This window comes from Schistocerca americana, chromosome 1, assembly GCF_021461395.2.
Source record: "Schistocerca americana isolate TAMUIC-IGC-003095 chromosome 1, iqSchAmer2.1, whole genome shotgun sequence".
Lineage (NCBI taxonomy): Eukaryota > Metazoa > Arthropoda > Insecta > Orthoptera > Acrididae > Schistocerca > Schistocerca americana.
In genome coordinates, this window is record NC_060119.1 from 165,374,101 (window position 1) to 165,391,160 (window position 17,060).

At 42.4% G+C, this 17,060-nt stretch overlaps 1 protein-coding gene and 1 non-coding gene across 2 annotated transcripts in view; one reads left to right on the forward strand and one right to left on the reverse strand.

Moving 5' to 3' along the window:
• LOC124551947 (homeobox protein six1-like) overlaps positions 1-17,060 on the forward strand; it is a gene marked incomplete at its 3' end in the record, with an annotated part of 416,701 nt that overhangs the window by 130,088 nt on the left and 269,553 nt on the right. The gene's annotated exons all lie outside the window — the stretch shown is intronic.
• Trnat-ugu lies at positions 3,398-3,472 on the reverse strand. Its single transcript has one exon. It is a non-coding gene; the product is annotated as a tRNA-Thr (tRNA).

The window sequence follows — 17,060 nt, forward strand, 5'->3', positions numbered from 1 at the left end:
GGGACTTAACATCTGAGGTCATCAGTCCCCTAGAACTTAGAACTACTTAAACCTAACCTAAGGACATCACACACATCCATGCCCGAGGCAGGATTCGAACCTGCGACCGTAGCGGTCGCGCGGTTCCAGGCTGAAGCGCCTAGAACCGCTCGACCACACCGGCCGACTCTGTACTTTGTGTACACGATACTACCGCCATCTGAATACGTGCATATCGCCATCCCACGACTTTTTTCATTTGTATGTACACCATCTACTGCCCTCCAAGGTGAATGTGTTATTATCTGAACCATCTACTGCCCTCCAAAGTGAGTGTGTTCTTTTAAGGGGAGGGGGGGGGGGACGAATATTTTATCCGATGAGTTTACATACACTGTTCTCCTCTATGGCAGTTGCGTTTTACATACGGCAGCGTATGACCGTCGACCATTATTACGATGACTGCCATCAGCGACGACGGTAATGACTTTCACTGAGGTAAGAGCGTAAAGGGCGGTGGTCGTCGAGTGGGCAACCACTCGAACTAAGCCAGGCGCGCATGTTGTCGGTGGCGGTACAGTAATTACCGGTGATGGGCGGGGTGGGGGAGGCGCCGCGGATATCGGGTTGCAGAGCAGTCCCCCCTCCCTCCTCCTCCTCCTCTCTCTCTCTCTCTCTCTCTCTCTCTCTCTCTCTCTCTGTGTGTGTGTGTGTGTGTGTGTGTGTGTGTGTGTGTGTGCGCTTGGCCCCCACGGGGCGGTACCAGACCATCGCAGCCGCTGCCCCATTTACAAATTATCGCGCACGCGGCGCTGTCGCGAGGAATCCTTGTACGCGCTAAACAAGGCGGGCGCCGCCACTACAGCTCCTCGGGGATGCCATTAACCGCCCCCAAAGGACAGCGCAGCCACCCTTCCAGGGCGACGATCACCGTTTTTCACAATAAATTAATTATGTCGTGCACCGCAGGCCGGTGTCACTTAGCACTAGAGATTATTTCTCATGCACAGAGGGAACTAATTAATCACTATTCTTGCATAAATTTTTTCATTAGAAAATTGTGGTACTCAGTCGAATTTGACGTTCACAGTTGGTAGTTCTCTTGATGACTACTCAAACGTGCTACATTCGTAACAAAATATTAGCCGGCTTTGGCCGAGCGGCTCTAGGCGCTTAGGTCCGGAACTACGCTGCTGTACGGTCGCAGGTTCGAATCCTGCCTCGGGCATGGATGTGTGTGGTGTCCATAGGTTAGTTAGTTTTAAGTAGTTCTAAGTCTAGGGGACTGATGACCTCAGATGTTAAGTCCCATAGTGCTTAGAGTCATTTGAATCATTTTGAAACCGAATACTTATTTTAAAGCAGCTCTCAACGCCAGTCTATCCTTTTCATCTCTGCGCAACTGCTGAACCAGTTTTCTGTACTCATCCGCTGGCTTCCGTTTACATTTTCTACCCCGCCCCTTCCGCTCCCCGCTTCCATCCAGATTGGTGTTGGGAAAGCACAACTAAAGATGTGGACCGATGGACTTTTGAAATGAAAATTGCCTATCAGCTGAGGATAAGTAAAGATACAATGCCTAGTAGATATCCTGCGATAACACAGGAGATATAGAATTTAACAGGAAACAAGAAAATACAAAAATGCAGTAAATGAAGCAGGCGGAGCGGAATAAAAACATCTAAATAATGAGACTGACAGGAAGTACAAAATGTCTAAGCGGGAATGGCTAGAGGGCAAATGTAAGAATTTAGTAGCATGTATCAGTAGGAGGAAAAAATGGTTCAAATGGCTCTGAGCACTATGGGACTTAACATCTGAGGTCATCTGTCCCCTAAAACTTAGAACTACTTAAACCTAACTAACCTAAGGACCTCATACATATCCATGCCCGAGGCAGGATTAGAACCTGCGACCGTAGCAGCGCGGTTCCGGACTGAAGTGCCTAGAGCCGCTCGGCCACAGCGGACTGAGGTCGAGTCCCTGATCTTCTAAGATGTTGAACAAGCGTTGTCGGCCAACAGACTCGTATAATCTACTAAAGTGTAAATGACTGGAGTGTATTGCTGCTAGCTTTGTATTTTAACCGCCAGTACGCGAGTCCGACAGGCACTTGGTCAATTTTTTTGTTAGTGCACAACCGACTGCAGTGTAGCTGACACTCGTTGGCGAGGCAGTGACGAAGTGCTTTATAACCGGCCGGTCGCCTCCGTCGCTGGCGCCCAAGCAATACGGCGTCGGGTGCGAAGCGAGCGGCAGATAGTGGCGCTGCGTTGCTTACCGGCGCGGCGCATACCGCGCCTCACGCACGCAGATAGAGATACGCTGGCGTCACCGCGGCCCGGCACGGCGAGGCGCAGTCAGCGTCCAGCAGCCAGCCAGATAGCGGCCGGCGCCGACGCCCACGCACAGTCGCCTCGCCCACACCGCGCTTCCTCGCAGCCCAGTGCCTATAGCCTCTAGTCGGCAGCCGTTTCTCAGAAATCTCTTAACAGTTTGTCTCAGCGAAAGTCTGTCGCCTACAAAATACAACGAGGTAGCAAAACTCACTGGATATCTCCTAATATCGTGTCAGACCACCTTTTGGCCTGTGTAGTCCACCAACTCGGCGTGGGATGAACACAACAAGTTGCTGGAAGCCGTCTGCAGAAATATTAAGCCTTGCTGCCTCTGTACCCATACGTAATTGCGGGGCCTGCCGCTGTGACCGAGCGGTTCAGGCGCTTCAGTCCAGAACCGCGCTGCTGTTACGATCGCAGGTTCGAATCTTGCCTCGGGCATGGATGTGTGTGATGTCCTCAGGTTAGTTAGGTTTAAGCAGTTCTAAGTCTAGGGGACTAATGACCTCAGATGTGAAGTCTCATAGTGCTTAGAGCCATTTGAACCATTTGAACTATAATTGCGGAAATGTTGCCCGTGCAAGATTTTCTGCCGGAACTGACCTCTCTGTTATGTTCCATAAATGTTCGATGGGATTCACGTCGGGCTATGTGGATGACTAAACCTTTCGCTCGAATTTTCCAGAATTTCTTCAAACTAACCAGTAACCATTGTGGCCTAGTGACATGTCACATCGTCGTCTCCGAATACGAAATTAATTAATCGCTGCAAAATGTCTCCAAGTAGCCTAAAATAAGCATATCCCGTCCGTGATCGGTTCACCTGGGCCAGAGGATCTAGTCCATTCCATGTAAACACGGCCCACATCATTATGGAAACCACTACAAGCCTCCACAATGCCTTGTTGACAACTTACGTCCGTATACTTATATGGGTATGGTGTCTGTTCTTTCGACATGTCCGAAAGAACAAACACCATTGATGACCTGCAGTCGTCTAGAACGAAATTAGAACTACAGTAATACCTTCAGCTGCTGACGGGCGTTGATATATATCAACAGGGACAGGTGAAATTGTGTGTCTCGACCGGGACTCGAACCCGGGACCTCCTACTTACATGGCAGACGCTCTGTCCATCTGAGCCACCGAGGGCACAGGGGATAGTGCGACTGCAGGGACTATCTCGCGCACGCCTCACGCGAGAGCCACATTCTTACCTTGTATGTCCACAAACTACATTCGTATCCATAAAAGTATATAGTTCTGGCAGTACCGGCCATGACCGTCTTGCTCTGTGCGGATGCACACATATTCCCCGAACTCTTACGGGACTTCGTAAGAATGTCTTCCACGAGTAATGAGTGTGTTGGGGTGGTACACTGCGAATGTAGTGTGTGGACATACAAGGTGAGAATGTGGGTCTCGCTTGAGGCATGGACGAGATAGTCCCTGCAGTCGCACTATCCTCTGTGCCCTCGGCGGCTCAGATGAATAGAGCGTCTGCCATGTAAGCAGGAGATCCCGGGTTCGAGTCCCGGTCGGGCACACATTTTTACCTGTCTCCGTTAATATATATCAACGCCCGTCAGCAGCTGAAGGTATTAATATAATTCTAATTACTTACGTCCATGTTTCCCTGGGGTCTCCACCACACTCGAAACCTACCATCATCTCTTACCAACTGAAATCGGGACTCGTCTAACCAGATTACGGTTTTTCAATCGTCTAGAGCTCAACCGATACGTTCACGAGGCTAGGAGAGACGCTGCCAGCGAAATCGTGCTGTTAGCAAAGGCAGTCGCTTAGGTCGTCTGCTGCCATAGCCCATTAACGCCACATTTCGCCGCACTGCCCTAACAGATACGTTCACCGAATGTCCCACATCGATTTCTGCGGTTATTTCACGCAGTGTTACTTGTCTGGTACCACTGACTACGCAAACGCCGCAGCTCGGGGGCGTTAAGTGAAATCCGTCGGCCATTGCTTTGTCCGTGGTGAGAGGTAATGCCAGATATTGGTATTGTCGGTACACTCTTGACACTGTGGATTTTGTAATACTGAGTTCCTTAATGAATTCTGAAATGGAATATCCCATGCTTCTAGCTCCAACTACCATTCTGCATTCCCATCGCGCGGCCATAATCGCTTCGGAAATCTTTTCACGTGAATCACCTGAGTGTAAATTATAGCTCCACCAATGCACTGACCTTTCATCCCTTGTGTATACGATACTACCGCCATCCGTATATGTGCATATCGCGCTATGCCATGACTTCTGTCACCTCAGTTTAGGAAAGCTCCCATATGATTTCACCAGTGAAAAATTTTCGTTTCGAAGAAAGACGAAATTAATCAGGGTAAAAGAAATAAAATAAGCGATAAACTTAAAATCCAAACTGGTGGTTAAGCAGTTCTGCTACGTTGGAAGCAAACTACCATGCCGCATGACGCAAGGAGGATATAAAAAGAAGATTAGTACAGCAAAGAAGGCATCCCTGGTCAAAAGAAATCTGTTAGTGTCAAACGTCGGCTTCACTCTGAGGAACAAACTTCTGCGAATGTATGTTTGGAACACAGCATTGTGTGGTAGTGGGTCATGAACTTTGTAAAATCCGGTAGAGAAGAGAATCGAGGATTCGTGGTGTGGTGTTACAGAAGAATGTTGAAAATTAAGTGGACGGATAAGGTAAGGAATGAGGAGGTTCTCTGCAAGATCGGCGGTGAAAGTGACATGTGGGAAACACTGACAAAAAAAGAACAGGATAATAAGACGTTTTAAGACATCAGGGAATAATTCCACTCTGATAAAGAGGCTGTAGAGGTTGTAGAGGAGAAGAATTCGAGGCGAGCCGTATCGAAGCAGTCAGGAGAATGATGGCTCAAAATATAATTCAAAATGTGTATGGACGCTTGACTCAGTACCATTTCAAGACATGTTAATGTTCTCCCACGCCTTTTCATCTATAGAAATGATTGCTGATTTATTTCCCTGGACCTGTGCTTTCGTATCTGCTTCATCCGTAACGTACGTTTTTCTCTTCGACTAAGTTTCACTACATCTGACACGAATGTCGTTTCATCGCTGTCTTTGTAATTTTTTTGCTGATTAACGAAAACTAGTGTAGAACCAACTCACTATTTGTGAGACGGCAAGCGAAAAGGGCTTCTCGTCGGAGAAAATTTTTTTTAAGTACAAACGAATGCGTCTAAAGTATCTGTTTTCGTTCTCTTGTGTATTGCAGCAGTTTACTTCATTCTGTAAACGCTCGTATCGATATGAAATCTTTTTGAATCCAGTGGCAAAATCAGTGTCCGTTTTCTGACAGAGTACCTCTTGTCGTTATGAGGAAAAACATTGGCCGAACAAGAGGCCCCTTTCCTAAATCTCGCAGCTGCCTATGCATTGCTTCGCAAAATAGAATCTTCTAAATTTTATAGGCATTTTAAGGAGCTCAGAATATCTTTGTATAAAAGAGGAACGTGGTCCCTTTTATATGAGAGTTATAAATGGCCTACAGACGTTACCAGTTTGCAGTTGGTAGCCCTAAAATGCCAGCTAACAGCTGACGTTACTGTAGCAGTAAAAACCCACACCTATAACGCATGTTAAAAATGAAAAAGTTGAATACATTTGACTGACTAGACACACTGAAGAACAGTAATGCCAACACAGTACCTCACATTACTAAGTTTATCCAATTTGAGTTAATCGTTAGCTACAAACGTATTGTATATCACAAAACAGCCTTTGATGGAAATGAATCTGCGCACCGCATATTCCCCGAAGAAAATGGACCCATTGGGTTTCCTGATGCAGTAATTTCAGCGGTGACGAAAATCCAATGAAAAGTTTATTTCTTTAAAAGCGTAGGATCTAATACAAAGAGGAATAATAAGACGTCATGTGTCATAAGGTAGAACCAGAACCTGAACCAGAACCTCAAGTCAATGACAATGACGGTCGTGAGGAAGAACTTGGCAAGCGAGATATTCGAGAATCAAAGAAGAAGAGGCGAAAATGCTGTTTGTGAATGGTCTTGAACCCCTTCAGAGATTAGTATTTTAAAATTATAAAATCAAGTCATTAACCCCTATAAAATATGGTATCAGAGTAATCTAATTTTGGAAGTTTTGTAAATTCAAAATTTTGGATAGTTTTGGGCTTATTAACAGCTTCAAAATTAAAATTATGGCCTAAAGTTGCCATAACACAGAGTAAAATTATCACTCTGCCAAAAGAAATTATGCAGGATACAAAATTTTTTCTCAACTTGGGGCGAATTTATTTTGTTTTAAATTTTTGTACACTATTATGTGTTATAGATATGACCGAGTTAATCACTAAATATGTAATTTTAACGTAAAATAGTGTATACAGTTTGACCAAGGACATATTAGTGGCATTATACATGCAGAATTTGTTTCTTAAGTGTGTTAGATGAAACAACGGTAATGACATTTGAAACGTTGAAACGAATTATCTCAAAAGATCCATTTTTCATCACCAGAATTCAATCTGTCACAAGTCATTTAAATTTACCGATAAAAATTCATTTTTTTTTTTTTTTTTTTTTTTACAAATTGCTCAGAATTTAACGCTGAGCGTAAAAATTACAGGATTTCAAAATCCAATATTTTCGACAAGAGGTCCCTTTTCACTTTACATCTTCCATTTTGAAGTTTATTATATGACTTCTGCCAGTGTTATAATCAATTTTCTGCTATATGAATAATACACTGCATTTTAAAATACTAAAAGAACCTTGTGACAACTACAAATGTAATATTAGTGGCATTACATATGCAGAATTTGTTTCTTAAGTGTGTTAGATGAAACAATGGCAATGACATTTGAAACGTTCAAACGCATTATCTCTAAAGACCCATTTTTCATCACCAGAATTCAACCTGTCACATATCTGCTGCCCTGACATCGTATAACGCAAGTTGTGATTTCACTAGCAGTTGCTTAATCATCACCTTTCCTACATTTGTCTGACTGCTTCGCCGGAGCGTTGTATTTATCTCATTCTGTGCGGGTTGGCTGAGTTTCCACTCAGGTGGATCAGCGCCCTTCTAGCAGAGCTCGATTAATAAAACTTCCACCGGCGTCGGAAGCACCTGTGTAGGCAACCGGCTTCCCGGCCAGACACGGGAAACAAACAAACGGACGCTCGTGGAAAACAGATCCCTGGTGTGGAGCACACAGTGCAGTCGCTTGAGACGGAAATTCGAGAGCTCATACACACGTGCAATGTTCCACAACTTTGGTGGTCTGTGGCTTTCCAATAAACATGTCGGCGAGCTAGGTTCACAAAGCGTACCGCAGCATCAGTAGGCGCGAATCGTTATACAGGAATCTCACAGAGCACCTTACGTGTTGATCTACGGGCTACAAATTGCAGATGTTGATCGTGGGTTACTGATCCACTGCGTTGTTAAATACTCAGACTGATTTGTAATTTACACAAAGTTACACACTTGGATGCTCATTGCGATTGCCCATTTTCATATGACAGATTTTCCTGTGACGAGAAAAGGTGTACATTTCTCCATAACGATTATTTGAGAAAGAACAGTTGACCAAGAGTTCCGTGCAAGATTAATTATATATAGATGCAGTTCATCCGTTCTGGTAATCGAGAACCTCAATGATTTTTGCCTGTTATCGGTTACGATAGCGGCAATATATTTGTCTCGGAAATTCCAGGACCGTATTAAAATCTCTATAGTAGTTCCTCAGACTACACCGGAAATATAATTAGAAGTGAGCAGAGATCTTCAATTTATATATGTAGAGAGAGAAGATGGAATAAAACCTTATTGTTCATTTACTAATACATGCCTATAACTTACATTTTATGTTTGCTTGCAGTAATCTTCGTATATTGTACTTTCGACGGACGATAAATGTATGTTCAAATGGGAAAAGATATTTTTATTTGATATAATTACAGCTTAACAAGTCATATTTTCTTTACTTGCACTGTGAAACCTCGCTTCTTGCCGAATATCATGAATCTAAGTCAACGGAAAGCACCCTACATGTCTTGACGAGTGAGTTTTCGAGTGTCAAAATATGTCATATAAATGACCGTATCTTTTGACTGCATTGATTTAGAAGCTTGCAGTGTTTACGCTGTCAAGGGACCATAGATCTTAGTATACGACATACATTTAAACTAGATTAATCTACCATTTCCTGAGAGAGAGGATTCTTAATAAACGGACAGAAGCAGACGGACGGATAAAAAAAAGATAAAAAAATATTTTTTCTTGTTGTATAACCACAAATTGATAATTTTCGGATTTTTCTTTGACTTGTACTGTGGACCTCGTTTGTTGCCAAATGTAGTGATTCTAGATCAACGGGAAGCACCCTATAGGTTTTGATGAATTGGTTTTCGAGTATTAAAATATATGACATAAAAGGCCGTGCCGGTCGGAGTGGCCGAGCGGTTCTACGCGCTACAGTCTGGAACCGCGCGACCGCCACGGTCGCAGGTTCGAATCCTGCCTCGGGCATGGATGTGTGCGATGTCCTTAGGTTAGTTAGGTTTAATTAGTTCTAAGTTCTAGGGGACTGATGACCTCAGAAGGTAAGTCCCATAGCGCTCAGAGCCATTTGAACCATAAACGGCCGTGTCTTGTGATTGAAGTGGCCTAAAACCTTAAAACTTTTACGCCTCAAAGGAAGTGTAAACCTTAATATGGGACATAAATTTGAGCATGATAATTTACCCGTTCCTAAAAAAAGGGTTCTTAGCAGTCGGACAGACAGACAGACAGACGGACGAACGGACAACAAAACGATCATATTAGGAAAAATGGCTCTGAGCACCATGGGACTCAACTTCTGAGATCATTAGTCCCCTAGAACTTACAACTAGTTAAACCTAACTAACCTCAGGACGTCACAAACATCCATGCTCGAGGCAGGATTCGAACCTGCGACCGTAGCGGTCTTGCGGTTCCAGACTGCAGCGCCTTTAACCGCACGGCCACTTCGGCCGGCAATCATATTAGGATTCCGTTGCTACAGACTGAGGCATGGAACCCCAAAAGCAGTATTTTTTTTTATACGTCGTTCTCCTTCTTTCTTATTCTCTGAAGGGCAAGGCACATTATCACTTAGTTCGTACTCATAACGTCCGATTAAGAAGTAAAATAGAGAAACAGTGCTAATACCAATTCCTTTCAGAGGAAAAGGGGAAGAGAATAGAGGCACCTGAGTCCTTAAACTACGCTGTAATAAGGAGCCAGCAGCCTGTGGTTCTTTATAAATATCCCAAGCAGTATTCTGTATAATGCAAACTGGTTTGAGTCATGACCAAGTAGCTTTCGCTAGTTTAGTGGTAGTGGTGGTGGCAAGTTTCTATGAGACCAAACTGCTGAAGTCATCGGACCCTAGGCTGACACACTACTTAATCTAGCTTAAACTAACTTATGCTAAGGAAAATACAGACACCCATGCCCGAGGGAGGGGAGGGGGAGGAGGGGAGCCGCGCGAACAGTGGCAAGGTGCCCAAAACCGCGCGGCAACCTCGCGCGCTTGTTTAGTCCCACGGAATCTGATAAACATGAAATAACACAAGAAATAAACAAGCACGTGGTAGGAGTACCACACATGGACTGGAAGATTCCCAGGCTCATTCAGTGCTGGTGTTTCTGTCGATCTTTTCCCAGGGAGGATATATCAAGCCACTGGCTTACGAAAATCCTCTCGTAACCAAGGAGCACCCGCGAGATAATTATGTTTGTGAAACTAAAGGCGTGGATCTTTGAGAGAATGAGACAAAATCTCTTGAACGCTGCAGTGCAAGTTCTGAGGCCGAGAGCTCTAGCATTAAACAGTTTCTCTGAACAGCATTTGTACGTACATATGCGTACAGCAGTGAATTTTTTATCTTACTGGAAGTAGAAGGATGATGTTCAAACAAGCAGTGTTTCGAAACTTCCTGGCAGATCATATCAGCGCACACTCCGCTGCAGAGTGAAAATCTCATTCTGGAAGCAGTGTTTCGTTTGTTTTAGATGGAGTGCAAATTATTATTATTATTAGTTATGGTTATGGAAGATAAATCACATAAATCATGTTTGTGCCAGTCTCCTATTATTATTATTATTATTATTATTATTATTAGTTATGATTATAGAAGATAAATCACATAAATCATATTTTTGCCAGTCCTCTGAATGTAAGTTTCTGTGTTCAATGCAAAAATCGCGATCTTTCGTTTCCTGTAATATAAATAGTCATTTTGGACCCCTCAGTACATATACCTAATTTTAGCGCAAGTCGTCAGAGAGATACAGATTTCTCAGCAGTGCTGCGGAGATCCTATGTCCGGAAACACCACGTAGGAAAGACAGTATTTCCGAGCTTCGCTTCCCGTAGGTGCCGGATGTATTGCTGGCGCAGACGTTCTCCTCCATTCCTCGTGAAAATAATTTTGAATCTTTCTCTTATTTTCTTGATTCCGTCTTCAGTTCACTGACTTCACAGTAGGGCAGGTAGACTGCCGTAATGCCTTTTACCCCTTTTAACGCTAGCTCTTACTTTATGGTCTTTCGTCGTTATTGTTGTGTATTGGTTCTTACACGTATTGTACGAGTATATTACTCGTCTGTCCTTGGGATGTTCCCTCTTGGCTCTTGTACATACTGTACATTACTCGTCTTTTGTTGCAACGGACATCTTTTTTCCTATGGATTTCTAACATTTTACATCATTTAACATCGTTAAAACAATTTCGTAATCATACATTATTACCTCGTCACGGAATTAACTCATTTATTCTTTTCGTATCGTATTAACTGGCGAACTAGAAATGTGTCTTGCAGCTGTAACAGGTTTCACCTAAATCGACGCACCAAGCGACAGTGGTCTGTCAGTTTACTATGGATTTGTTCTTCCGTTCTTCCCACGCCCGGGTTCCCGGGTTCGATTCCCGGCGGGGTCAGGGATTTTCTCTGCCTCGTGATGGCTGGGTGTTGTGTGCTGTCCTTAGGTTAGTTAGGTTTAATTAGTTCTAAGTTCTAGGCGACTGATGACCTCAGCAGTTGAGTCGCATAGTGGTCAGAGCCATTTTTTTGTTCTTCCGTTACGCTGAAATATAAAAACACGGGAACTCCTGTGTAGCTCTTATAAAACGACACGCATAAATGCTTTGTTAACGTTATTTCCCTTCTTAATTGCTTTTTTAATTATAGACCTTAAAGCGCCTCGGTGTAAACCACTATCAGAATATGTAAATCTGAGAAGTTATAATGACAGCTTAAACCGAAACGCGTTAAGACCTGTAATTTTTTAAAAAGCAACAAAGAAGGAAAATTACTTTAACTAATGAAAACATCACGGGCTCGTATAATCATTTTATGTCATTTATGGAGATAAATGAAAATTATTTATTGTCCGTGACAGTCATAATAATTTCAAACGAAATGTCTGTTTTCGGCTGGAATCTGCCATGCGCAGATCATAAAATATAGGCTGTGGTTCGGACGATAAATTTCAGAACAGTCGATCACTATGGTATCCAAATCGACTTTTTTTTTCGGAAGAGAGAAATGGTTTGAGCAACGGAAGGGACGAATGCACACCTGTGTTGTGCCTGATTGGTTTACTTAGAAAGGACCACAACTAACTGAATATATTTATTAAGTATATGAATTCGTAGCTTGTCTTCTTCTCTTTGTGTCGGACGTGACTAATTAATCGAAATTAATTCGCTGGCTGACAATTCCTTGACGTCAGCAGTATTATGTACAGATCTGCTACCTCATACAGCTGGCTGGCTCTGAGCACTATGGGACTTCTGAGGTCATCAAAAAAATGTTCAAATGTTTGTGAAATCTTATGGGACTTAACTGATGAGGTCATCAGTCCCTAAGCTTACACACTACTTAACCTAAATTATCCTAAGGACAAACACACACACCCATGCCCGAGGGAGGACTCGAACCTCCACCGGGATCAGCCGCACAGTCCATGACTGTAGCGCAAAGACCGCTCGGCTGACCCCGCGCGGTTCTGAGGTCATCAGTCCCCTAGAACTTAGAACTACTTAAACCTAACTAACCTAAGGACATCACACACCCATGCCCGAGGCAGTATTCTAACCCTCGTCCGTAGTGGTCGCGCGGTTCCGACTGTAGCGCCTAGAACCGCTCGGCCACCTCGGCCGCCTCATACAGCTGATGTCAAGGAATTCGCTATTAATGAATTAGTTTCAAGTGTTTGGTACAGCTGTGGATCGTCGGCAATGGTGTTCGACAATGGTGTTCCTTCAGAGATGCATGTAATCGATTAATTCATTTTCCTGCACGACACGAATACACGTCAGTAGTAAACGTCAGGTGCGCCGCTACAAGGTTGCTCCATTTTTATGAAATTCTTCACAGCGCAAGGACTCAGTTTAAAGTTAAAAACCTATCTACCGCTACTTGCCAAATAGTACTTTTCAATGCGAACAGAGTCGTTACTTTTCGCACTGAAACATGAGTAGCGCCAACAATATTATTGATTTTATACAGATTAAAAATTGTGGATGCGTAAGACGTTACTTTTTTATTCCATTTATGAGAGAGACGAAACTTGGGGAAGTTTACAGTCCTTGGGGAAGTTTACATAAAATTAGCATAATCATCCGTACGAGAATGCGAGAACTTGCCTTTCGGTGGTAGAAATTTACTCTGGAAGTACCGGCAACTTCACAGTGAAACAAACGCGCGACAATTGGCCAGCGAGCTAGCAGCCAGAAGCGACTTGGTCTGTGAGCTTGCCGGCGCTGGCAGCAAGTGGGAGGAGGTAGGTCGACGGACGCCCGCCATCTGCGGAGCGACCAGCGGCCGGCGGCCGGGCACAGGTGTAGAGTGGCCCGCCGGCTTGGGTTTCACAGATTACCTGAATGCCAATAACCGGGTGTCGCCTTTCACACTGACTCATCCTGTCCCGTGCGGACGCTCCGAACGCTATGTTTATTACTGTCCAAGCACAACCGAGAGTTTCTCGCAGGAAGCCAAACTCTTGCCGTCACTCCTATAAATAGCTGAGGCAGTTGCATTTCAAGTCAGCTCATGAATTCGACCGAGATGTACGCCAGTTATTTCTTCAAAGAAAGAAAAGTCGTTACTGGATGGTTGATATAGGAACCACAGTACTTTCGCATAAAATCAGCATGATGTTATTCCCTTTTCCTTTCCCGTCAGGAGGTCTGGTTTCTGACAGTGATAGCAGGAAGGGGGGGGGGGGAAGGGGCGTGGATCAGGAGGGGGTTCAGAGGGGGGGGGGAGGTGAGATACAAAGCAACGTAAATCGCAGACTGCACTATATACCGGGTGATCAAAAAGTCAGTACAAATTTGAAAACTTAATAAACCACGGAAAAATGTAGATAGAGAGGTAAAAATTGACACACATGCTTGAAATGACATGGGGTTTTACTAGAACAAAAAAAAAAAAACACCTCATGTTGCTAGACGCGTGAAACATCTCTTCCGTGCGTCGATTGGTGATGATCGTGTGCTCAGCCACCACTTTCGTCGTGATTGGCCTCCCAGGTCCCCAGACCTCAGTCCGTGCGATTATTGGCTTTGGAGTTACCCAAAGTCGCAAGTGTATCGTGATCGACCGACATCTCCAGGGATGCTGAAAGACAACATCCGACGCCAATGCCTCACCATAACTCCGGACATGCTTTACAGTGCTGTTCACAACATTATTCCTCGACTACAGCTATTGTAGAGGAATGATGGTGGACATATTGAGCATTTCCTGTAAGAAACATCATCTGTGTTTTCTCTTACTTTGTTATGCTAATTATTACTATTCTGATCAGATGAAGCGCCATCTGTCGGACATTTTTGAACGTTTGTATTTTTTTAGTTCTAATAAAACCCCATGTCATTCCAAGCATGTGTGCCAATTTGTACCTCTCTATCTACATTATTCCGTGATTTATTCAGTTTTCAAATTTATACTGACTTTTTTATCACCCGGCACTCTTTTTTAGCGTGGACAGCGCAGTCACAATGTGGAAAGTCTCCTTAAGTAAGATTGATGTACCTGTTATGTGAAAGTTTGCTTCGGTTCACGTTACGATATTTTTGTCCATCTTGCGTGCCACTGGCACTTAAGAAATCGTATACTCCCTGTGAGATTCTCAGCCGACCAACAATGACGCCATTGTATTTCCCCACTCACCCGGAATAACATGCCAGAGAACATAATTTAGGTTTTTTTTAATGTAATTCTACATATTTTATATGCAGGTACATTTCTTAAATGAACAGCTTGATGTATAACAGCAACGTCGCAGCGTATTATAGGAACACTGTTTCACGATTAAAGAACACTAATTGAGCCTTGCAAGTAATTCTCCTTCTTTTCTGGCCAGTCAGCGACAGGTAATATAGCATTGAAGAAATAAGTAAAATAAGTAAATACAAGTATTTGTTAATGAAAGATATTATATTTTGGATAGTAGTAAAAAAACTTTGTCTCACTGTAAAAAATCAACATCAATACGTACAATATTGTTGATTGTAAAGCACTAAAAGCAGATATTGACCTTTTTCATATTAATCTTATTTTTTTACATGTCTTTGTTTTACGAAAGTGCTTTGAAAAGAATGTTAGCAGCAGTAGTGCGCCCATAGTTTACTTTTTGACTGTATGTGTCTTTATCGCAAACATAAATATCACTGAATGTGTCTAGTCATGAGAAAGACACGTATAATAGTCCCTGCAAAGAAACAGTTTCTGGTAAATAGAACCCTGCCCTTTGAAGCGTTTGACCTCACACTTTATTAATGGTCATAGTGAAGGCTACTTTTATTGGAAATTGTTTTCTTATCTCTAGGTAAGGCACGGTTGGATCAGAAGATGTGAGGTTAATGAAGAGGTTTGAGCACCGTTTTATCGAAGTCAATGACTTTAGCAGTAACGATGCGCTTGCCTAAGTGAATTACTACTTATCTTGCAACATTCATTGATGTCAGATTATCGATAAGGTTACAGTTTAACACAATAATAGCATTTTTCTTTAAAATCAATTGATGAGGTGGTAAACCGGAATGATTTAAAGAGTTAAAAAATTTCTAAATGGTACGATTGAACGTTGTTTATTTCTTCAAGCTGGACAAAATCACAACTGAGATAAATCATTGCCTCTCCAAATAACGAACTGGAAATGACATTAAAATACTGTAGTACAATCTTTATTTTTTGGACATAGAGTAGCCGTTGAATAGAATTGGGAAATTTCGCGAGATAAAACGGAACGTTGTTTATTTCTTCGAGTTGGACGAAATCAGAACTGATAAATCATTGCCTCTCCAGCTAACAAACTCGAAATGACATATTCAATAACAGTTGTACAATCATCAGTTTTTAGGCATACACTCGCCGTTGAATAGAATTGTGAAACATTTTGTTCATTGATTTCTGTCGCGTCGAATATGACGGTAGTCAGACTATTATAATTACAATAAAAGAATTTCTGATGCAGATAAAAGGTACTGACGTTAGGAGAAGTATAATGTAACGTTGCAGACGCTATAATGTAATGAAGAATTAAATTAGTAAACGAGTAATATAATGTTGTAAACGTTGTAAAGTAATGATGAATTAAAATTTGAATAAATTAAGTTGTAAATTACGTTAGAAAAGTAAACGGCACTTATCTGTGATAATGAACGTTGATGTAACCCAGTTGATTTACGCATTACACAACGCTTGCCTAAAGAAAGTAAACACTCTCGACCACTCCCGTGCATAATAGTAAAATTGAATTGTCTTTTCATTAACGTGTACGAAAGAAATCGCGTGATAGACTACGCTTGCGTACAGAATCTAAATAACTGCAATAGCTGTCGTACATGTTAGTTAAACAGATTGTCAATACATGGCACCTTCTACACTGGCTCCATAAAAGTCTTCAAAACAAAGTTTTTTAATGAAAACAATAACATTAAACTAAATGTCCCTTTTTCGTCATCAATGGTGAACCAAATCGTGAAAACGGTGTCTTAATCATTAATTTTGATTAAGAAATACGTGAGATATAGCTTACAGACAAAAAAATACAGTTTAGAAATAACATGTATGTATGATATTTTTAAGAACAGCAGGTTTGATTAAAAATTTTCAGTTACACATTTGGCGATATATCAGACGCGGCACTTAATATCAATTTGTTACCGTTGCCTGGCCTCCAGACAGATATAGGTAGGAAATGATGCAACAATCGATAGAAATTTTATATGCCAGATAAGGAGAAAAACCCGTAGTGGACATATTGGTGAAGACAGGTTTCGAAACAATGGGCACCTTGAGTCAGAAATCAGCTTTGTGAACTTTGCTTTTACCAGAGGATATATTATCGATGAAAAACACATTTCTTCGGTAAATTCAAAACTTTTGTTCTAAATGACACCGCGAACAGTGTAATAACTTGTCCGAAAAAACTACTGTTAGAAATTAAGACTGCAGAGGCCTTATTGAAAAATAATATACGAACTATATGTTATATGGGGATCAAGTCTCCTCTTTTACGTGCCACACAGTTGAAGTAAGTTTCGACAATGTCTTATGTGTAAGAATCATCGATAAAATGACGGGCCACTGTGCCGACTGACGCTTTCTGTGGGTTTTGCACTCTGCGAGAATGGTCCTTCACAACAGGGGACACTTCAGTCACTTCAATTGTAAACTAGATCAGCCACACAAGTTTTAGGACA